Source organism: Columba livia, chromosome 2 (assembly GCF_036013475.1).
Source record: "Columba livia isolate bColLiv1 breed racing homer chromosome 2, bColLiv1.pat.W.v2, whole genome shotgun sequence".
Lineage (NCBI taxonomy): Eukaryota > Metazoa > Chordata > Aves > Columbiformes > Columbidae > Columba > Columba livia.
In genome coordinates, this window is record NC_088603.1 from 120,327,357 (window position 1) to 120,350,703 (window position 23,347).

The 23,347-nt window shown below is 39.7% G+C and overlaps 1 protein-coding gene and 1 long non-coding RNA gene across 8 annotated transcripts in view; one reads left to right on the plus strand and one right to left on the minus strand.

Moving 5' to 3' along the window:
- The window catches only part of PCMTD1 (protein-L-isoaspartate (D-aspartate) O-methyltransferase domain containing 1), a 41,292-nt gene extending 38,463 nt beyond the window's left edge, over window positions 1-2,829 (minus strand). Inside the window, exon 1 of one of the 3 annotated variants that reach the window (XM_005505454.3) lies at window positions 2,495-2,829. The gene's annotated coding sequence lies outside the window, so the exon portion shown is untranslated. Of the gene's footprint in view, window positions 1-1,842; window positions 2,065-2,494 lie in introns of those variants that run through there. The other 2 variants (XM_065053529.1, XM_005505455.3) reach the window with 2 other exon arrangements.
- An 81-nt stretch (window positions 2,830-2,910) lies between these two features.
- Window positions 2,911-23,347, plus strand: part of LOC110360881 (uncharacterized) — a 28,079-nt gene continuing 7,642 nt past the window's right edge. For 2 of the 5 annotated variants that reach the window (XR_010470562.1, XR_010470565.1), the window contains exons 1-3: window positions 2,911-4,015; window positions 4,817-4,969; window positions 7,231-22,362. This is a non-coding gene — a long non-coding RNA (uncharacterized LOC110360881). The remainder of the gene's footprint in view (window positions 4,016-4,816; window positions 4,970-7,230; window positions 22,363-23,347) is intronic. The other 3 variants (XR_010470563.1, XR_010470564.1, XR_010470566.1) reach the window with 3 other exon arrangements.

Below are 23,347 nucleotides of genomic sequence, written 5' to 3' on the forward strand. Positions count from 1 at the left end.
ACATATCTAAAGCAAGTCACAACACAAGGTCTGAGACTCGATGAAGAAAACCCAGAGAAAAAGCCAATTAGGAAATGCAAAAGTTTTTTCCAAGAATTCAGGAGTGAATATGGGAGATTATGCAGGGAAGGAATCTAATCCTGCTCAGACTCAGTGATAAAATTTGGCCATCCAGGGCTGTCTGGTCTGTTTCTGTGATTTCATGATATTCTCCCCATTGCAGACCTCCCAACAACATCCAATTGTTTTTCCTTGCATTTCTGAGGGACGCTGACTGTTGTAAAGGACATCTGGCTACGTGTCCATCTCCAAAGCCCTCATTGTGGCTCTCTGACCTCACATACTCCTTACATTCCTATCATTATATTTATTCACACAAAGTCAGTTGAAATACCAACAGAACTTTCACACATTGGTCCACCTACACATCCAAAATATTTTTCAAACTTTCCCAACAAATCAGGCAGGAGTTCTGCAGAAGACAGCTCCATTTATCCAAGCCTGATGATTCCTTCCAGAGATGGGGAGCCCAGTGCTCAGACTAAGGTAAGGGTCCTGCAGGGGAAAAAAAAATGTATCACACATATTATGATTCATTTGCAAAAATAATGAATGATGGTTACAAAGGCATTCTCACTATACATTCTCATAATTTACTAACTTCAAGCATCAGATTTCTTGCATCTTGCACCTTAAAAGCATTCTCTGTAATACAGAGGGCAAGAAGGATGGGTATCATCATTAATTCACTGAAGTGCTGACTACTCTTACCTGTGTCTTTGTGTGCGTCTCAAAGTTTACTGCTCATTATCAGAAGTAACCTTACTTCCTTGCTAAAAGCCTGCAATTCGACTGTGCTTGACTTTTAGTTGATGAGAGTAAAAAACACCCACTAGGAGAAAAGTAGCTACATGTGCAGTGGTAAATACTGCAAGGACACGAGCATTCTTCACACACTGCAGCAGTTCAGTACTTCCATATGTCTTCTCTCATGCAGACCCTAAAGATGTTTTCCTTCATTTTCCACGACAAAAACAGCCCCCTTCCACCACTGGAACACACACACATCCCCCCACTCCCCTTCCACCATAGGAGTTTTGGTTTTTTCCCCTTTTGCTGTCAAAGATGACAGAGCTGTACAAAGCACGCCCAGGCTGCTGACTGCGTATCAAATAAATGCCAAGATTCCTTCCCCCTCTACCCTCCCTTCCCCTTCCTCCAACTTCACTGTGAGTCGCTGACAACTGCCGAAGCAGGGCGGCGGGGGGGAGGGCGACGACGGAGGAAAGACAAGATCTGAACCATGCACAGAAGGGTTGGGGCCGAAGAGGAATCACATTAACAGCAGACCGCAGCTCAGCTACAGGCAGCCGTGACCCCACGACGCCTCCCCCGAAGAGATAACAACAAAGAAAACAGAGCGGGGAGGAGGTGGATGCCCCGGAGCGAGTTCCTGCTCCTCCCCTTACGCTGCTCCCAGCCAAAACAGACACCACAACATAAACAGAGACAAAATGTGCGTTTATGGCGAGGCGGGGGGCAGCGGCTGCCGCCCGTAACGCTCACTCTCTCCTGCCACCGCTTGCCCGCCGGGGCTCACGGAGCGGAAAGCAAAGTTATCGACCATTTTGCAAGCTTAAATTATGCAAACAAAGTATTTTCCCTTCGCTGCTGCTGAACCACTTTCCCGACAGAAGAAATACCCTTCCTTAGCTCATAGTTACATATTGAAAGAAAACGTTGCCTCACACTCCCTCCTCTAAAACGTCTCGCCCTGGAAGACGCAGCCCGCACAAGAACCTGAGGTTGTAAGGACAACAGTCAAACAAAATCAAACACAACCTTAAGCTCCCGTCCTCGCAGTTCTTCCTCAAAGGCAAAACACCAGCCGTGACGGGGAGGAGGCAGGGCGCTGCGGGGGACGAGTGCTGCCCTCACCTTGCCTCTAACTCCCCTCGCCCAGATCTCAGGGCTGGAACCTTCTCTCCTATCCCCGTCCCCTCACACCTGCCCCCGGCCAGCGCCAGCTACATCAGCCACTCCTTCCACCTCTTTTTGGGCCAGAAATTATTTATTGCGCAGGCAGAGAAAAGACGCGGGGGGTGGAGGGGGGAGGATCGGGCTGTCGAGGGCGTACACACACTCTCCCCGTCCCTCCCCACCCCGCAGACGCGAGCGGCACCGAGCCCCGTCCCAGCTGCGCGAAAACAACCTTCCCTCCCCCCCCTCCCCCCCCCCCACCGCAAAAGGGCGCGCGCCTGCGCGCGGGGCCAACGGACAATGGAACCGGAGCGCCCGGCAGGGGCGAGGGGAAAGCAGGGCAGGGGGAGCGTGTTTCCCTCTCACTCCCGCCGCAACTCACGGTCCCGGCTGTCAAACGGCAGCCTCCGTGCTCCATGGCGCACCCGAGGAGCGCAATTATGCTCACCCCACCCCCAGCCTCCTTCTTCCCAACCCCCTTCCCCCCAACCCCCCTACCCGGCGGGACACTCACCCGTTCTGCAGCGGGCCCCGAACCCTTCGCGGGGGGGCTGTGGTGAGACCCGCCTGGGGTAAAAGGCAGGTGGGATAGCGCTCCGGTCGCCCGCGCAAGGCGCAGCGGGGCGATCGCCGAGAGAGCGGCAACCGGCGCAAGCAGAGGGCCGGCGTACCCCTTGAGCTGTCCTCCCCGGGCCCACACGTCTGAGGGGTCGGCGGGTCCCTGCCGCCGCCGTTTGTGTTGGTGAGAGACGGCGAGGGGAGGAGGGGCCCCAACAGCTGAGAGGATGTAAACAGAAGGTCACGTGACCCTGCCTCCGCAGGCGGCCGAACCCCCTCCGCGCCACGGGGCGGCTGGAAAGGGGGAGGGGGGAAAGGCGAGCTGCTCCGTTCCGTGCTGCGATTGGCAGCGCTTTGCCAGCACAGGAGCCAATGGGAGGCCGGCATTTACGGGTCTCGTCACCAGTCGCTTGGGGACGTGGGGTTGCTTGTCCTCGCGGTGGCGCACGGCCATAGGCTCCCCCCTCCCCCACTAAGCTGCGCACCCCGTCCTGGGCCTGGCCCGGGCCGCCCGTGGCAGGTGGCTGCTCGTCTCCCGTGTGATGTTGTGGAAAGAAAATAGGACCAGGCTCTCGCCCTGGAGGAATGGGCGGGCGAAGCAAACCCCCGAGTTGCAGGAGGGGGGTAGGGGCCGGCCGCGGGGGGAGGAGCAGCAGCAGCGCCGGAGGGCGAAGGGGGTCACGCAGTTCTCAGGCCCAGTTTTTTAAAAGTTACAGGAAGGTGGTCGTCGCCCATCCGTAATTACGCTGCTTTCACCAGGCCTCGTATGGTGTGTTCGCCCATCCCTGACAAGCAGGGACAAGGTGGGGAGGGAGGCGACATCTTCTCATATCCCGCTTCTGTCGGGCCTCTCACACGGGGACTCAGAAAGTGGCAACACCCTCTGCGAGAGAAGAGACTTCAGGCTTTGATGTTGCTGATGCTCTGAGTGATCAGACAGTTTGAAAAGCTACAGGGAGGAAGAGATCCCGGGGAAGGCTCAGAGAGGAATTTGGTAAAGGAAGAACGACTGTGGAAGAGAAGAGGCAGGAGCATGTGAAGGTCGGGACAGCCTGAGGCCTTGGTGCAGGCTGGTGAAGCCTGAGGTGGTCAAGAGTCATGGGTCATTCTGAGGCATGGTCTTAAATGAGGTTTCTAAGGCATTGTCTCAGGTTTGGTTTGTCAATGGGGGCTGGAGGAACGGTGTGAGATCTAGGGAGCCAGTGGGGAAAGCAGGCTGTTGCCGGTGTTTTGAAGAATTAGAAGTACGTAGGTGTCAGGACTTGCAGCAGCTTGGCTCATCAGTTTTCCATTAAGGAAAGGAATGAGAAACACCAGAGATCAGTATCAGAGAATGAATGATATTCACACTTGTGGAACAGTGAGTTCTTATTCACCAAATGATCAGGCAAAAAGTATAGTGTTTATGGGTTTCACACTACTGGGTGTGAAAACCTGAAGATCTAGAGCGGATGCTACAATAAAATCAGCAATTTAGGTAACTTGGTGATATTTACAATGATAATTTAATCTGGAGTACTTTAAGCATTCAGAGTTTTGTGAAATGCAGCTGAGGCATAAAGTTTTGAGCTTTAGCCAAAGTTTGAGTACTGGTGGAACAGGATTTCTAAGTTAAAACCCTGAGAAATGGAGTACTCAAAAATGTAGCTGGTAAGAGGCCAGGAGTGAGCATGACTCTCTGGGGGCCAGAATTAGTTAATACCTGCAGCATGCAATGGTCGTAGGTGGGAACATCTGAGGTGAAGATAATTGGCAACACAAGGGAGAGAGTTTCTGCTAGGCTATCACTAAGAAATATTTTGTCTTTTGTTAGTAGTACTGAGGGATTCAAATAGTCCTACAAATTACCATACTGTTACTGCTGTATATGGTGCACCTTTGCATGAGAGAAATGTAGGAGAAACAAATTCCATTTTTACATTGAAATATGCCTTACCCTCAGATAGTAAACTTAAATAATTTCTGCTGGCTTTGAGTGTTGATTTTTTTTTCTATTAAGAATTTTTAGATAGATATAATAAGTGTTTATAATTACCTGCCTATTGGATGTATGAAGGTTTCTCATTCCCTCTTTCCATCACGTCCTAGATCTTCTCATGCATGACTGACACATACTCATTACCTGTCAGATAAGGTGAACTTAATCAGTATTCACCCCGGACAGAAGTTATGGCCCTATTTGGCTCATTTATTTTTAAGACAAATTTTCAGATAGCTTTTTACCTTGTAAGTTATCATGTTATGTGCTTGAACTGATACCTTTTTTTTCCATTTACAGTGGACATGGACATACAATTAGGAAGGTCATTCTGCCATCTTCTCTCAGAGCTGAAGAGAAACTTCAGCATTCCAGTCTAGCAGAAAATTCTACTCAAGCATGTATGATTCTCCAAATCTGCTCTAACTCCTGTTATCCACTGTCAAACCAGAAGTAAGGTTCATATTTTCTCTTGCAGTATGTAACTTCTGCGTCTTGATGTTGTCACATTATTTTAAACTTGAGATGTGCATAATTTGGGCACGTTTTCTTTTTCATATGTTCTTCCTTATTGAAAATTTCCATCATCTTTTTTTATGCTAATGACGTAGGAACAAAAAGTTGTCCTCAAAAAGATGGTAGCACCAGAGTTTTCAGAGTTAATGGTAGATGCTGTTTCTGTTTTGTTATTCTCATCACAGGGATAATACATGAACAATGTAGCACAGTCATTAGAAACTAAAAGTGTTGGAGCTGAAGACCTTCAGCTGAAGAAGTAAACAAAGAGTTAAGCCAAGAGCAGCCATTAGTTGGATGAGAAGAAACCTTTGCTTTCTGAACTTATTCTTAGTCCAGGGATTAGACTAATATGGATCACAGAAGCTGCTACTTTCCATCTATTCCACAAAATAATAAAAAAAAGTCTTCATACTGAGAATGCACTTAATGCTCATATACTTTTAATTTATGTTTAAAAGTTACAACTTTTGGTGATTCTTTGTGTAACAACCTGTTTCTCATTTGTTCTACATGAAACAATTTTTTTTTTCTAGTTTCCACATTTGTTAGACTTCTTTCCCCCAGTCTAATCTCATTCTACTCTTCTGTTTCATCTTTAATTATCAAACATTTTAAAATTACATTTGATTTACTGTGTCTAGGATTCTGTGACTAGGGTTACTATGACTAGGGTTCTAGTAAATGGGGTTATGTCGGGCTGATGACAAGTGGGGTTCTGCAGGGATCTACCTTAGGGCTGGCACTCTTCGGTGTCTTTATAAATGACTTAGACTCAGGACTTGAGGGATTGCTTAGTTAGTTTGCTGATGACACCTGATTGGGAAGATCTGTTGGCACTCTTGAGGGCAGAGAGGCCCTGCAGAGGGATCTGGACAAATTGGAAAACTTGGCAATCACCAACCACATGAAGTTCAACAAGAGCAAGTGCCGGATTTTGCACCTGGGCCACGGCAACCTTGGCTGTACATACAGACTGGGGGACAAAATGCTGGAAAGCAGCTCTGCGGAGGGGGATCTGGGGGTTCTGGTCAATGGCAAGTTGAACATGAGCCAGCAGCGTCCTGAGGTGCATCAAACACAGCATTGCCAGCCAGGCACTCTTCTCTGCACTGGTGAGGCCTCACCTGGAGCACCGTGTACAGTTCTGGGTGCCACAGTATAAAAAAGATACTAGGCTACTGAAGAATGTCCAGAAGAGGGCCACAAAGTTGCTGAAGGGTTTGGAGAGGAAGCCGTATGAGGAGTGAATAAAGTCACTTGGTTTGTTCAGCCTGGAGGAGGTCTCATTGTGGTGCACAGCTTCCTCACAAGGGGAGGAGGAAGAGTAGGCACTAAACTCTTCTCTGTAGTGACCAATGACAGAACCCGAGGGAATGGCAGGAAGATGTGCCAGGGGAGGTTCAAGTTGGACATAAGGAAAAGGTTCTTCACCCAGAGGGTGGTGGAGCACTGGAACAGGCTCCCCAGGGAGGCAGTCACGGCTTCAAGCCTGACAGTGTTCAAGAAGAGACTGGACAATGCCCTCAAACACATGGTGTGAACTGTGGGGTTGTCCTATGCAGGAACAGGAGTTGGACTCGACGATCCCTGGGGGTTCCTTCTAACTGAGGACATTCTATGATTCTGTGTGTATTTTGTATGCCTTTTTATATTGATGCCTACCTGATATTCTTGCCTTCATACAGTATATACATTGAGCTCTTTCTTTGTCTTTTTTTTTTTTTCCTTCATTGCCTTCTTCCTTTTCCTTCATTTTTGGTTGTCTTTCTTTCTTGACAAGCTTTGATAGGCCAGTTTTACAGGTGTAGAACACAAAAAGTAGGTGCTGTATAAGTAGCAGTTACAGTTTTCAGATAGTGTCCTCTGCTCCCTCCTGTAAATATCACTTCAGGGAACTGGATACAGTGAGCACCTGCTTCACACTGTATCATATGTCAGCATAGGCATAGCCTGCATCAGGAAGAGAACTTCAAAATGGAAAAGTGCTGCAGTGGCTTTCTCCTGTCTTGCAGACTTGGTCTTCCCACATTAGCATCTAGTCTCAGAGCTAAAAATACTGTGCTACTGAGAAAATTATAGGTAGCACAAAGGGAAAAGGAATGAAATAACTGCTGGAAAAGAGTTTCTTTTACCCTTAATGTTGGCCTGCCTATAATACTTTTAAAATGCCTTATTTTTGCATTTTTTGCTCTCAGATATTGGAGTGTACCTTGTATGGCCCTCATCTGTACTCCAGCAGCCATCGTGCCGTTTCCAAAGATTTATAGTAAGTAGCATTCACAACCCTCCAGAGTGCCAAACCCAAGCTGAGTCCGTTTAGTTCACGGACAGCATCAATCCACTCACAGTTAAGCTGTAGTGGGCTAGTCTGACTACACAGTCAGGTATCACATCAGAACCCACACTTCTGATGAACAGCAAAACAACAAGCTGGCTCTGTAGGCTGTTGATGTGGACCTCTGAAACCAGCTATGCAGCTGCTTTACTTTCAGGTGTGGCTTGGCTCTGGAAGTAGTTTAGTCACATTTGTATAGTGTTTCTTTGACAGGTGAAACTTGAAAGATTTCACCTGTGAGACTGGTAAGATCTACATATGCAAGCTCTAGCATCTCTTCATTTTTGGCAATTTGGGTAAACAAACCCAGCATAACTGTGATAAATAAAAGTGATTGTATTTTGATCAAGCTTTAGATCAGAATAATGTTTCCCAAAAGCTTCAGAGCTAGTTGAAAAAAAAGGCATCTTTAAAAGGAGTAAATCATCATTTATTCCAGGCTGTGTCTATATGTCAGGTTACTTCATAGAGTACTCCTACTAGTCTTTAAGACTTTAATTTTCTTTTAGAACTGCACGCTCTGTTCCTCTCCCACCCCCTTCAGAGAGGCAAGTGGTACTGTAACCTTGCTAAGACATTTATAATTTTTAGAAATAGAGATTTTCTTTGCTGTAGATTTTTAAATACGCTCTTCTCAGACATGAATTGCATTAAGCAATTGAACAGCGCTACACATGCTGTGGATCATGATCATGCTTCTCTGAAGCACGCATAAAATGTGTTAGGGTTTGAGTCACATACATTTGTTTGGTATGGCTGTAATCTGTCCATGCATCCCACTGTTCTTGCCCTATTTAAGTGATTGCAGCTCTTATCTGCTTTATCAGAGGAAATGTGATACAGTAGTAGCAGAAAGTTCTTCTTTTGTTGGCCTGAGTAATCAGGAATAGCAGTGATAATTACCAAAAGTGATATAGCTGCATAGGTCTGGTTAGGAGAGAGCAGGAGGCTTTTTTCCCTTGCCATGAACTCCTCTGCTAGGGTGGTGTTAGCACTCTCAGGCTCCCTGGAGCAGTCATGTTGGGGATGCTCCTGGCTGCAGGCAAAGGATGGCACAGAGACAGAAGTATGATTTTTAGCTGCCAGAACATAAGCTATGCTCAGTTCATACTTTAAAACATTGAAAGCACATGCTAGAAAAAAAAAAATAATGTATATATTTTTATCTTAAAGATGAAAATTACTGAAATAAAATGAAAAATTAAATGGAATCTGTAGCCTCAAGGATATGTCTCAAGATGAGCTCTCTGGCCTTCTTCAGATTACTTTTCCAATTTAGTGCTTGTGCCTTCATGTCTTGTTTCTTCTTTTAAGAACAAGCCTGAGATAGTAGCGATGGAAGGGTTCCAGTGGCCTGTAGTCACTAATAAGTGTATAACCAAATGTTTTTCATAAACGTAGCAAACTGATCACATCTAGATAATGTTTGATGTACTGTTAAATCTAGTTGTGCAATCAAATGTTAAAAAATATTTTAGAATTCGGTACCAAGACAAGTATGTGTCTTTTAGATTTCATGTATAGAAACAACCTGTTAATCTGTAATGATATTTTACGAAAAATAGGGTATATTAAGCAATTCTTCTTTTTCAAAAGGTTATGGATACCTGCTTTCATAACTTTCTTTTTTCCATGACAGGAAAATAAATGTCTTCCTTCAGTGTTTCTTGTTTCAACCACTTGTATTTTGAGGTACATTAGGATACAAAATGAATGTGCCCTCAGAAAGTATCATATGTTATCACCTCTGTCCTACTCATTGATTGTAAAATGTAAGCATAAGATGTTTTCCATGGAAATATGTTGATTTGTCTCTGGCTGTAGTTGACAGTGAGTCAACAACAGACTCTTATGTCATCTTTTTCTTAAATCAATAGGGTGTTTTGCTAAATTTATAATGCCCTTTTTTTAGAAGCAACACAGTGCTTCGAACTGAGAAAAGTTATATGCCACCATGAGTAATAGTTTGAAGCCAAACAGTCTATGAGCTTCCCTTGAATGAGTCATATTGAAAGGAAGTTACTGTATTTTGAATCTTAAATAATAGGAAAAAAAAATTCTGAAATTAATATGTGTTGGCAATTTGCCTGCAATTTTGCCTGATTTTGTTAATTAGACATGGAACAATATGTAATTTAATTTATATGAATTGACATTTAACTTATAGAGTGTCTCTTCTGCTTATGGGCTAATAATACACTAACATTGGTCCTCTTACTCATAGTCAGCTGAACTATGTGCAATAATTTCAGAGGCTTTTAAGACTAACCATTTACTTAGAGTGATAATCTATTAGGTATCTGTTTCTTACATGCTGTTTCTATCTTTAAGTAGGAAAGATGATGAAAGCTATCTGCATCTTGTAAATATGTCAAAAATCCAAATGTCTCTAGTTTCATTTCTAACACATATAACGTTTTGGAAAAGTGAGAAGGTTAACTTTATGTGATTTTTTTTTTTCTTATGAGAATTTAAATCTCTTAATCAGTTGGATTGAGTTGTTATAGATATTAATTTAGTTGTCTTTTACAGCGTATAAATCCATCCTTTACCAACAGGGTACCAAAAAACACAAGGAAACAATAATTTCTTGCATAGAGATCACTAAAATTAATGTAGTATTTTTTAAAGTTCATAACATATAATATTATATATTTTAAGTAAGTTTTATGAGAAACAGAGAAAGAATATATTAGGTCCAACAGAACTTACCAAAAATTTTAGATTTATATTGAGCATGAGATTACTTTTTAAAGGTCTTCTAACAGAACATAATCTTTTCTTTTAGCCTCCTCCAAACTCTTGATGCTTTCCAAAAAAAAAAAAAACAATTGATATTTTTCTCCTAATTTGGCAGAGGTTTTACACTTTTTTTTTCTTGTTTTTTTGCTTTTTGGATGATGTAGTTGACTATTATTAAGGCTTTACTGTATGTGCAGATGGCTGGGGCAGTAAAAGTGAAACTTCATAACTGTGTCTGAGGAGAGCATTATTTAGTAAGTTATATGAAATGGGATTGTTAGGTGAGATGTAAAGGATCTCTGGAACAGATCTGTTGTCAACCATTTAGTTAGAGTGCTTTCCTAGAATCCTGTATCTGTGGTTATACATCACATCTTTAGGTAAAAAGTAGAAGAAATTAAATGGCCTGAATAGTCTCCTCCATTTTATTCCTCCATCTCTTGGAACAGTGGTGAGAAAGTAAAAAATTATGAGACCTTAGCTAGGTAAGATAACCTGAAATCAGTTAATTGAATGGAACAATATGCATATTAGTGAGCTATGTGCAAGTAGCAAGCATTGGGTTAGTTTCACAATTTTATGGCATGTAAAGGTAGGTAGGAGATTAAGTGAAGAGTGAATGAAAGAAGATGGGTACAAGGAAGAGGCAGGAAACAAAGGATGAGAGAGACAAAAAACGGTATGACAAGAAACTGGGGCCTGAGATGTTACAGAAAGTTGCAGAAAATAGCTAATGAGAGTAGTGCAAAACAAAGCTCAAGTTTGTTTGTTTGTTTTCCATTTTGACTACACAAATCTCTCTGGCCTCTTCTGCAGCTGTTTCTGCTACTACTAACTGCAATATACTTTCTGCCTTCAGCTGTTCTCATACAAAGCCATATAGATTGGAGCACAGCTAGACCCTAGTATCTGCATCATGGAGGAAGTGTCACTAGCCCATTTTGGAAAGGTTCCGAAAAGCAGGAGTGGCTAAAGAAGGAAAAGAAAGCAAAAAGATAGCAAAGACAAATCTTGTAAGTGAAGTATGCCAATACTGAGAGTGATAGACTTGGGCTCCTCCATGCATACCTATTTGTGTGATATACTGAATGCTTTCAGGTGCCTCACTTCTAAGAGATATTAACTTTTCAAAGGAATAGCGGCCGCAGAGTACCAGGGAGCAGCAAGAGCAGGACTCTAAGGTTAAAGGCAAACCAGGAGCTGGGAGCAGCCACAGCACAGGATGAGCGGTGTCCTAATTGCCAGGGCACAGTCCAATAGTACCTGAGCTGGATAAACAAAGCAGAGTGGCAACAAATCTATGAACAGTCCAGGGATCATAAGGCAAAAGCAAGGCAACAAGCCAGATCTAAGTTGAATCCAGGAAATCCAAACAATGCAGGAATGAGAATGGGAGGTACACCTACAGCATACAGCAACCCGAGGCTAAATGGGTCTTCTGGGGCCATAGGCAGGGGTTGTGAGTGGAGGTCTCAGGTGGGGAGCTCATCAGGGCCATTACAGCACTCAGTACTGACATGAAGTTTTTCAACTGATAAAGCCCAAATGGAGCTCTTTCATGACATAAATTGGCAGGCCAAACTTCGCAGTAAATACGTGAGTGCAGAGTATAATATCCAGATTAAGATTATACTGATTAGTCATGTTTAAAGTACATCAAGTTAAAAAGTTTCTGATTTTTTCAGATTACCTTAGGTAGGCATTAGGTCTCTTGTAGAAATTATATGGCTAAATGTTGTGATAAGAAACAGGCGTGTGATATTTCTCATTTGTTCTATTTGGCCTGATGCATGTATCTTACTGTGCGAGACTAGGTCAAGTAAGCAGACCAGTTCTTGTGTTGTCTTGAGTAAATGCCGAAGGTCAATGTTTTCCCCTTGCTACATATTGGTAATAGTGGAAGATGTTATTAAAGCCAACTTGTTCTTGCATGCAACTACAGGACTGAGCATTTTATACTCCAGAAGGTATGAATAAGTTCCTAAGTCTCAACCCTTTAAATAATCTGAAAGATTGTTTCATCCTGATACCTGGTAGTTCTCAATTTTCTACTAACCCAAAGAAATAAAAAAAACACAAATAATCAAACAGTTGGCAACAAAACAGCTCTGTATTTTCATAGAGATTGAATGCCTTTAACTGTTTTACTCAATTTCTTTCCATTTTTTCATGCAGTTACATGAAAGGAAAAAAAAATCCATTGAAGAAAACTCAGGTATGAGAGAGGCAGATTTATTTAATTGTTTTTTATATAGTGTGAAAATTACTCTGCTAAAGTCTGCAACATCTCAAGTAAAATAATAGCCTGAAATCAATGGGACTACATGCAACTGTGAGGGTAGGTCTATGTGCCATTTCTTCTTGTATGTTGAGCCTTTTAGTAGCATGACAGTCGTCATCAGACTCTGAGATAGAAAAGTATAAATGTATTCTGTCAGCATTATGCTATACATTACAGCAATGAGGGAGTCTGATCCTGGAACAATTAAAATCTCATTGTATTAAAGAAGAATAATGCAATTATTTAGGTTATATGTTAAGTTTGCCTCTGTATGACTTACCACCCCTCTACTCAAGCAGGCAAAAATTCGAGGACAATACAAACATCTTTTTCCTCCACCGATAAATGAATTGTGTTTCATTGACTTGCTCTGCTTTTTCTTTGTATATTCTGGGATATGATCAGTCAGAAGATGCAATCGTGAAAATGTTTTACAATGTGTAGACAACAATATTAGAGAATGCCCACTAATTATTTGTGTTTACTTTCCTGTTTTTGAAGTCCGTATCTAGCTATTTTTTAGGTGTTTCAGTGCTTAACATAACCATTTCCTATTGAAAAGATAGAACTCGAAGCATACTCTAGATTACAGACAAATCTATCTGTGGCAGGTAAACATGCGTATTTAGATTGTGCCAGCATCAACTTAGATCAATGAACAAGGTTTGCGCTTAAATCTTACTTTGGCTTTGAAGTAGTCAGTAATTGCAGTGCCCTGCTGATTTAACATTTGTTCTCTAGAAAGAAGGCTTGTACTGCAGAATGGGAGATGAAGCTCAAGAACTTTCCTTTCTATAAGAAAGTAACTGATACTTTTTCTCAGTGTAATTTAATTCACCTGAATAAAGCCACTTGTATTTTTGGCATAAAATAGCAAACTTGAACCCATAATGAAGACAAAGGTAGTGATTAATACCTATGAAAAGAACAGCATCCAAGGGGTTTCAAGTCTCTGGTGCAGTAGAAGCTACCACAAGCTACCCAGCATGGAAGTTACTTACATGCTTTTAGCACGTAGCTAAAACATGTATGACACGTGAAATTATTTGATATACAACTGGATTCATGGGTTTTCTTCATACACATCTGTCTAAAGGGTAACATTACACAAATATATTAAAAGTAAATATATAAAACAAACAAACAAACAAAAAGCCCACACAGCTAGGGCTATTTAATCACACTCAACTTTGTATGCATCTTTTAACATTAAAAAAAAACTGTATGAAGGCTACTGCATAGCTCTTCATATATTTAATGTTGCCAGGATCTCCAGAATGTTATTTAGGAATATAAAAGAAAAAGGAACTGCAGTAATTTCTGAACCTCAACTCCCAACAAGAAGAGGGTAGAAGCATCTTATTTTCTGGAATAATTCACTAGAAACAGATTTTAGAAAGATACAATGAAAGATGCATCATAGGCATCTAAGAGCTGTTCTGAATAATTTTACAAATGGCACACTTTCTTGGATTCTAGTTTAGGTTTTTTTCTGTTATGACACACAAACAGCTTTAGACATTGTTCAATCCAACTTTTTCCCAGATCCTTAAAAATTTCTTTGCATTTTTTTGCTTAGAACATTTGGACCCTTTAGACCCTGACTGTCAGGGTAGCTTCACTTTGATGTGTAATGTGAGCGTGCTGCCTGCTGTTAAAATATCATCTAGCCAAGTGACCCTGAGGCTTTTTTCATGGCCTTTCATTTGGTACTATCTTTACCATCACTGACATTAATAAAGTCAATGTAGTACCTTTATTTATTCTAATTTCCTACCCTGCAGCAAGGAGGGATCATTCCAGAAGATAACAGTAGCTCTTCTTTATTCTGGTAATTAAGTGTGAAAAAAGTGCTACAGAACTTTCATTTAATTCATTTACTAACCCCCTTCAATCATTAGAATTAATTTATGTTATCACAGGCTAATCAGTTTTCTGCAACAGAAATAAACGGAGTATATGGTTGTAGTGTTTGTGTGGCTTTTTAAAACTAATTTAGCTGTTGCAGAAGAACGACTCCATTCATTGCAATCAGAACTTGGGAATCAAAACACAGCCAGATAGTGAGAGTGCAGACTGTAATAAGTACTTGATTTGTGACAAAGAGCTGTAATGTCTGGAGACGTTCATAGTTAGAGGATGAAATATACTTTTCATTTCACAAAAAAAGACAGGACATGGAAACACATAAAGGTGAGGACCCAGCATTATAATAATGCCAATTGCCTTTTTAGTGAGATGTAGTGTAAACCTTCCAGCATGCTAGGGTGTAAATCTGAACAGCTATAACCAGTTTCCAAAATCTCAAACCAACTTATGCAATACCTATATTTTATCTGAAGCCATAAAATCTTATTAAATATAAATATACATATTAAAAAATAATGCTGGTAATAATATTCTTCTTCAATGATGGGTTAAGTGCCTTCTAAATATTCTTAGGGTTATTCCTGTGTACTTTTTTCTTTTTTTTTTTCTTGGTAATGGTCAACGGGATCAGTAACGTCCAAAGTTGGTGTTGTTGCAAAGGTCAGTAACATCCAAAATCTTTGTTACTTCCTCTGCCTAACGATACAGTGTAAATTCTTTGGGTACAGGGAGTGTCATTATATTGTTTTATTATTGCATCTCAGCTATCATAATGCTCCGTTTTAATAGATCAAATAGCTTCTGACCTGATATTGATGTAGTAATCCTTCTGCTGATAACTTTTCTCATTTTGCAAGAGTTGCTTTCAGAAACACAGTCATTGGTTAGCACAGAGGAGGGAGGGACATATGTTACACTACTCCTAATTTTACTAATTTTCAATGAGACCTTGGATTTGTCTTAAAAATCTCTGGAGCACCTTAATTATGTAATCACTGTATTGAGGAAAGTTTATTATATTGCTGCAGAGAGATTTATGTTCAGTCAGCTTTCTACTGTTGTTTCTCCTTCCATCTGGGACATTGATCTTCACCAAAGAGATTGACTTCTTTAGCTTATTTTTAGATTATTTTTCTTCATAGTGTAATTACTGGAACAGCATTGTAATGCTAGCAAAATGCAAATGCTCCCAGGCCTGAAACACTACAAAATGGCTGGAAAGAACCTAAACTAAATGGGTGATATGAATTTGGTGGGGTTTCTTCCTCTGTGAGACAGAAGATTGGCTCTGTTTCTCTAAAAGGACTTGGATCTACCAATCAATTCATATAAGTAAACACTTTTACTCATAGAGAAAATAAAGGACTAGGGCATTCGTTACTTCTGCCCACTCTTCTTATATTTAAACCAAAGGCTTTAATGGAAGTTGAAGGATAATTTTAATACAATTAAATAACACTGAAGTAATGATACTTTTTGTTCCCATAGCTTTTCAATGTAAAGATAATTATCTTTCCAGATCTCTGTAGAATAGGCAAGTATCGTCATTATCCTTATTTTATAGAGAGTACAATGAAGCACAGCAAGGTTAAACAAATTTATCAGAATTAGAAGAAAAATAAGGAAAACCAAGAATAGTACTCTAATTTCTTGACATCTTGTTCTGTTCCGTTTTCACAAGATCAGCCTTTATTAAGTTGTCATCTGAAGCACCTTTAACAGGTTATATACCCATGGAGAATTTAAATGAGAGGCTTCTAAAGTTCATTTAGGAAATGAAGTATCAAGACAGGAGTATAAAAAGCATTGCACTAAAGATGAATTTTTGCCAGGTATACACAGTTAAAGTCCCTGTCATGCTGCTTTGGTGTATGCAAATTGCCTGTGGACTTCCTTTTTATGACTGGAGCACTCACCAAAACAAAGCCGAAAATGTGATTATATAGGAGATATGGCCAGCTTGTGGTACTGTGAGGTTCCTCTGAGCAGAACATGTTTCCTGCTACTGTAAAGACCCCAAAATACTGGAGATGTCCTCTGGTAGCTTTTGTACTGCGAGCCTTATATTTTTTTCAAGGCAAAGGGGAGTGATCTATAATTCCTGACATGCAGGGACAGAGCTCTTTGCTTTTATTTGGGCCCTTTATCTTGCTTGTGTCTGATTATGGGAAGTTGAGCAAAATGGATATGGATACCCACCTTTTGTTTTGTTTTGTTTTCATTCTTCAATAGATCTTACCAGATTTTGGAGACTTAAAGGTGAAGTCATTAGAAGCAAAAGAGTGTCCTGGGGAAATCATATGATAGATATCCACTTAAGGAAGCTTTAAAAGAAAAATCAGAATCAACACTTAAACTCAGTATTTTTTCTGTGGGAAAAAGAAAATATACTTTAATATTAAAATGTATAAGCAATATACCAAATGGGTTTCCTGAAGTGAGTAAAAAATTACAATCCTGACATTTCTATTTAGATTTGTCTTTAGGTGGATGACATTTCTATGAGTTCAAGAGCTGTTTACATGATTTTTTGCAAATATCTTCTACAGCAAAATTTAGCTACTTTCATCAGGCATCACTGCCAGTTGCCAGGAAAGTGTCAGAATTCTTCTCAGTAAATCTGTTTCTACAAATTTGTCCCAGGTAGAAAAAACATTTTTGCAAAGAAAATGAGTCTTCTGACTAAAGGGAAAAAAAAAGAGAGAGAGAAATCTAGTTATTTAGAATGAAAACCCTAAAAAAACCTTATTACTAAAGACTATTTAATTTCATCTTTCTCCATTTTTTAATAATATTATTTGTATCCTTGTAGTAAGTTCTACTGATTACTGCTTGAATAATTGGTTAAAAAATGCTTTACAACCTCTAAAATTTTTTTCTAACAGGTGAGGATGAAAAGATTGTTACACTCTACAAAAGAACATTTTTTTACATAGTTGTTTCTCTCTAATATTTTCACTGTCTATTTTACATCTGATAGGTTAGCGATTTCTGCAGTCCATGCTTAAATAAGCCAGTACAGTTGTATCTCACACAGTGAAAACAATTTTACAAAATCAGTTATTTCTTCAAGTTGGGAGTGCTGCCGAAGGGACGTACTGCTGATGGGTGCACCCCATCTCCTGTGGTGTGATAGACCTGAACTTCCTTGTGAACGGAGCCTCAAACGCTGGCTCCCCAAAGTGGCAGCAGTAATGAGTATTCTACAAAAATACTAAATTAGTTCTGGTAAGACATGAAAATAAAGTCTTACTGCACCTCTGATAGTATTTGGGCATTTGTTTATTTTGTTTGTTAATTTTTTTCTCTGACAGGATCTATCCTGGTACTTCAATTTAAAGGACTGTAAACAAGGAGTGCTTTTTCCTTATGAGGGGCAGCTAAAGTCACTTGTTTTTTTCAGCCTGGTGGAGGTACAGCTTCCTCACAAGGGGAAGGCAGGTGCTGATCTCTTCTTTTTGGTGACCAATGACAGAACTCAAGGGAATGTCAGGAAGATGTGCCAGGGGAGGTTTAGGTTGGACATTAGGGTGGTAGAGCACTGGAACAGGCTCCCCAAGGAGGCAGTCACAGCTCCAAGCCTGACAGTGTTCAAGAGGAGAGTGGAGAACGCCATCAGACACATGGTGTGAACTTTGGGGTTGTCATATGCATGGACAGAAGTTGGACTTGATCTTGTGGGTCCCTTCCAACTCAGGACATTCTGTGATTCCAGGATCAACAGTGCTTTCTCAGTAAACACGTAGACCGTGTCTGAAAGGTCTCCAAGGCCCCAGTCTGAGGTTCAAAGCAAATAATAAAGGAATTTAGATGCTGTGGATGCTGTGTTTGCATCTCTTTCTTTGTTAAATAAAACACTCTTGGGTAGGTTTTGGGAATGTTTTTTGAAGAGAGTTAAGTGAAAGCTTGGTACAGAAGAAGAAAAGAATTACAAGCTTAGGCATTGCTTGGAAAGCATGTATTTTGTAAGACCCCAATTTCATCACAAAAATACGACACTTTTCTACTGGGATTTTTCATGTTTAACTAATGTAACAGACCTGAGTCCAGATTTTGTTGCAAAACCTCTGTTGCTAGACTGACATCTGTCAGAACCCATGTGGTTTTTTCCTGCAAACTTATGAATTAATCTTTTCATTTGGAATGATCATGGAAGCCATCACACAGAACTTGCAGTTCGAGGGCTACTCAAGCTTCTAAGTCCACTGCTCCAGAGAGTTATTGAAGGTCATTCAGCAGCCCTGTCTGTATGACATGCTAGAATGTGTCACAGATAGGAAGTAGAAATGTGTAGACATTTCTCTTTATTTAAAAAGGATTGTGTCTGCAAGCATAATGCCATTAGTTTTCCTTCTCAGGAGTTTCTTAACTAGAGAAATGTCAAAAGGCAAAACCCTAGGGGAACTATTCTGGTATGATTTGTCTTTAAAGATAGTGTTCAGGAGAGGCAATACACTTGTTAAAAGGGTAGGTGTTTTAATCTGAAGTGAAAAATGGAAGGCATTCTGTAAAAGACTTGAAAACAAATTCGTCACTTCACACATTAGGCTATATAGAGATGAGATTTTGGCACAGTGTTTGAGGATAAATGGTATGTGTATTTGATCAAAGAAGTTTTTGGAGATTGGCTGAATATTAAATATGTAAATATACTTGCTTCAAACAAGTATGTAATTGGCAAGAATGATCAAAGTATCCTTTCAAATCTCTAAACAGATACCAAGTATGCATTTTCCAGTGTTCAGAATTGTGTATGTGTATATATATACATAATTTTTTTTTTCCAGAGCCTCCTCATCTCTTCTTGGAGAAAAACATCACACTGATAAAGAACACTTATTTTGAAAGGCTGAAAAAGAAACATTTGTTGTGATATATTGATTTTTTTTGGAAGCAGCTGATGGTGGCAAAGTCTGCTCCATCACTCAGGAGTCTGACAACCCTGGCAACAGGCTGGCCAAACTGCATGAATCTGGTTTTTACATTGCTTACATCCCTGTGCTAGCAGCTGTTATCATACTATTAGCCTTCTGTAGTCCTCATGTAATCTCTTGAAACTTACATGGGGGCTCCATGCTCTGAGACTACCTGCCAAATACTTTAAAAAAAAAACAAGAATCATCACCACCTCTCTCTTTTAATTTTCCTCCTGGGGGAGAAATAGCTTGATTAGTCTGGATGATGATAGGAAACTGGAGGATATCCAATTAGGCTTTTTCAGTGTGAAGGATTTGTTTCATTTATTTCCATTCAGCTGAAGTTAATGAGGTTATGCAGGTCTGATTTCAAAGGGCACAGTTTTGAAACGATGGGTTTTGCTCAGGTACACTGTAGCTTTAAATTGGTGATTTGATGAAGTTGCATAAACTGGAGTATAATGCAGTTTCTTCTCCCAGAGATAAGGTGGCTCAGCAGTGAAGACATGCAGTGATTTTTTTTTTCCCTCTTCCTACTAGCGCACACAAGAACAGATCTGCTGAGTAGGAAGTGCTATTTTTACATAATCACTTTTCAAACCAGGGCCTCACTGTAGACATTTTGAAGAGACCAAACTAAGCATCCTAGCAGTTGCTTCTTCTCCAGCTGCAAAACTGCATACCAGAAGCTGTAGTGTAGGTCATTTAATGATTTGATAGTCTCCTCTTTGTCTGTTCCGCTGTCAACTAGCTGAAGTATTTCGTGATAAGTGTTCTTCACATTTCTCAGGTTAACCATCCAGAAATTCCTTGCTTAGATACAAACAGCTTATGATTGATTGAAATAGATTTTTGAATTGTAGGTGTATAAAGATAATGTCAATGTGATTATTTTGTTTTGAAAATTCTTTTTAACTTACTGGGATGCATTACTGTAAAATCTGAGCATCTAATTTATTATCTCAATCATCCCTTTGAGACAGAGAAATGTTGTTATCCTTGTTATTCAGATGAGAGGTGTTTTGCTTAAAGTCATCCAGGACCCGCATAAAAGAGTAGGTAGCTAAAACCGTCTTTTGTATCTCATTCTAAATTGTTCAAGTGCTAACAAAGTAGCAGACGTGATTAAAGTGTTTGTTTACAGGTTGATGCAGAGGCATCTCTCCCTTGATCATGCTAGTGACTCTTACCCTCACTTCTTTTTTAGACTCCCTCCAGCTGCTGCCATTGACCTGCAGTTCCTCATCTTGGCACCAGTAATAGGGGCAGCATATTTTTCCCCATGTGGGTTAGGCTAAACCTCTCTTTATTTCAGGTTTTGCTATAATCTGGAATGACTCTTAGCAGCTCCCTTCTGTCTGTTGTCTGTCAAAAAGAAAAAATAATGTAAAAAGAAAAAAAACTCAACAAAACAAAAACAAAAATAAATCGACACATTCATAAATCATAGATCTGAAGATGATGTGGTAACAATAACTATTCAAAACATTTGTTGAAAGCCAACCTTTTGCCTAGAGAGTATAACTTTTTTTTTTTTTCTCAATAAGTTTATGAAAATTTACCACATACATATTTAGTCTTTCTTCATAGTTTCTGGAGAAGTTTTTAATTAAGAAAATTTGGCTGACCTGAGGCAAACCTTTCTGCATGCCAACTGGGTTACACAGTGTTTGTGATATTCAGTTGACTTCTAAAAAAGTGTCAAAAAAAGCAGTAGGAAATATAAGGCATTTTTAAGGCTTCCTTCCAACATGAAGCATAAGCTATTTCTTTTTTTTTTAACCCGGAGAACTTTCTCCTTGACTTTGATAGCTCAAATTTCAGAGCACCTGTGTAACCTTTTACAGCAGCATAACATGGGGCTGCAGGGCCCATATCCAGAAACGGGCTTTGGGTTAAGTTCTAGTTTGCTGATAGAAGTTACTAAACATTAGTCTGCTTAAAGCACTTTTTTGTTTGCGTTAAAGAGTTTTATGTCTCAGATACTGTCAGTATTAACATTGGAGTTTGAATTAATATTGCTCTATAGTTTCTCATGAATATATATTTTCTACTTGTCAAGAGAGCTCTGTTCAAGACCAATTAGCATTTGCATCCCAGCAAAATCCTTTTTGTTTGCAGAGCAGCCTAGATGATACTGAAGGTTAAGATCATTTCAGGCTTAGCTAGACAAGGACTTTTCCCATCTATGACCAACGAACTGTTTTGTTGAGTTCCAAAACAAGCAGAAGGAGAACATTCGCAAAGTTTCAGTGCATAATTTGTATAAATGTGTCTGGTCATTTATCCTTTTATTGGAGACATTTTCCATCTGGTCCACTGAAGCAGAAGGGAACAGTATTTTACTTTTAGGACTGGGCTTAAATGCAAACACTGTACTTACAAATATTAGATTTCTGATATACACATTATTATAAGCTAGTAATTTGCTGTGCCAGTATTCCAGCAAGGAAGCAAAACCACACTGGATGAACAGGAGAGTGCATCCTACTCGGTAACGGTGTTCTGTAAATCACCTTGAAAATTACCCAATGGACTTGTGATATCCAAGCAATAGATTTAAGTCACTGCATATCCCTGTCTTGTAAATAAACAAGTAATTATAATGCTTATGTCTGAAGATCTAAAGTTACATACTCATCTACAAACTGGGAGAGCTGGAATGCTTTGTGTGATAAAAAGACAATTGGCTGCTATACTCTTTACAACCTTTTGTAAAAAAAATGTTCTACTGAAGAAATTGCATTTATTCTTACTATTTGGTGACTTACATTCATTTTAAGTTTTTCTTTTCTTAAATGGCAAAGTTTCATCAACAACTACAATGATAATTTAGTATTTTTTTCCTAGAAATAAATGTATTAGTTTACATAGTTTATTCTCTATGCTTTATTTTTAATGTGTTTCAGAAATACAGATGTTTCAAAATTATGTCTGCTAGGTTGAGTTAAAAAAGGTTCTTTATCCTGATATATACTTTTTTTTTTAAAGACAAAAACTCCATAACGTTTTAGAAAAATTACTAGTATGTTACAGTTAAGAAGCGTATATTATTTGTTTACCCATAGTTATGCATCAGTGCATTAGTATGTGAACTCTGCTGCTGATTACTTTTCCTGAAGACCCTGCTTCAATCTGAAGAGCAGAAATACAACAGAATTACCAGCTACCAAGATATTACATGGTATGAAAAGTTTTGTGAGATAACTTCTTTTTGAATCTCAGGGTGGACTATATATGTTTTCATGGTAAAGTTATTGTCATTTATGAAATCCAGGGATCATTAGAAGCGTTACTGAAACCCTCAGACTTTGTAAAACATTAGTTCAAACATTAAGCTAATTGCAATGAAAAGCTGCTTTGTGTTTTCCCCAGTCATTGTCTTTCAGTTCTAGTGACTGCATTAATTTTTCTTGATTTATAGTAAAATATAATTTATAGATATAAATTTAGAGGCTTTCTACATGTTAAACTCTTTCAGATAAAAAAAAAACAACAACAACAACAACAAAAACAAGTATCCTTATACAAGATCGAAGACCTGTAAAAAGCAAGAAAGGTTTATTTTTCTAATATCATTTTTAAATGACAAATGTACTCCCAGGTCTGCCATCTTTTTAACTGATGATATCCAAAAGGCTGACTTCTCAGCTGATGGAATTCAATATTACTTGATGCAAGTAAAGCAAAATCCATGTAAACATGTGGCTCTCTAGGAGGAAAAGCTGCAGTGTGTTAGCTAAGCAGTAGGAGAAATGAAAACAAATCCTACGCAATTAATAGGTTAAAAATAAACATACTCTTATTTGTTTTTCCGAAGATTCATCTCTTTAGAAGGAAAGATATGTTTACAGTTCAAATAGTGTAGTTTTACCCTTTGTTTACAAGTGAGAGCTAATTAATTTACTGTTTTCCCAGTAGAAGAGCTACCAGAATGAATGAGCACTTGAGAAATATCTGGGATATTTCAGTTTGTACTAAGCTTTTTATTATTTATATAGAATGTTCGATATCCTAAGAAAGCTAAAAGAATTTCCCCTTTTGAATTGTTTATCAATCTGCATTTTATCGAAGTATGGAATGCCCTCTGCTGGTGCACATGTTTTATATCAAGTTAAGGTACAGGAAAAACTAGGAATTAACAGCTGGGAATGCATCCTTTCTTCCTC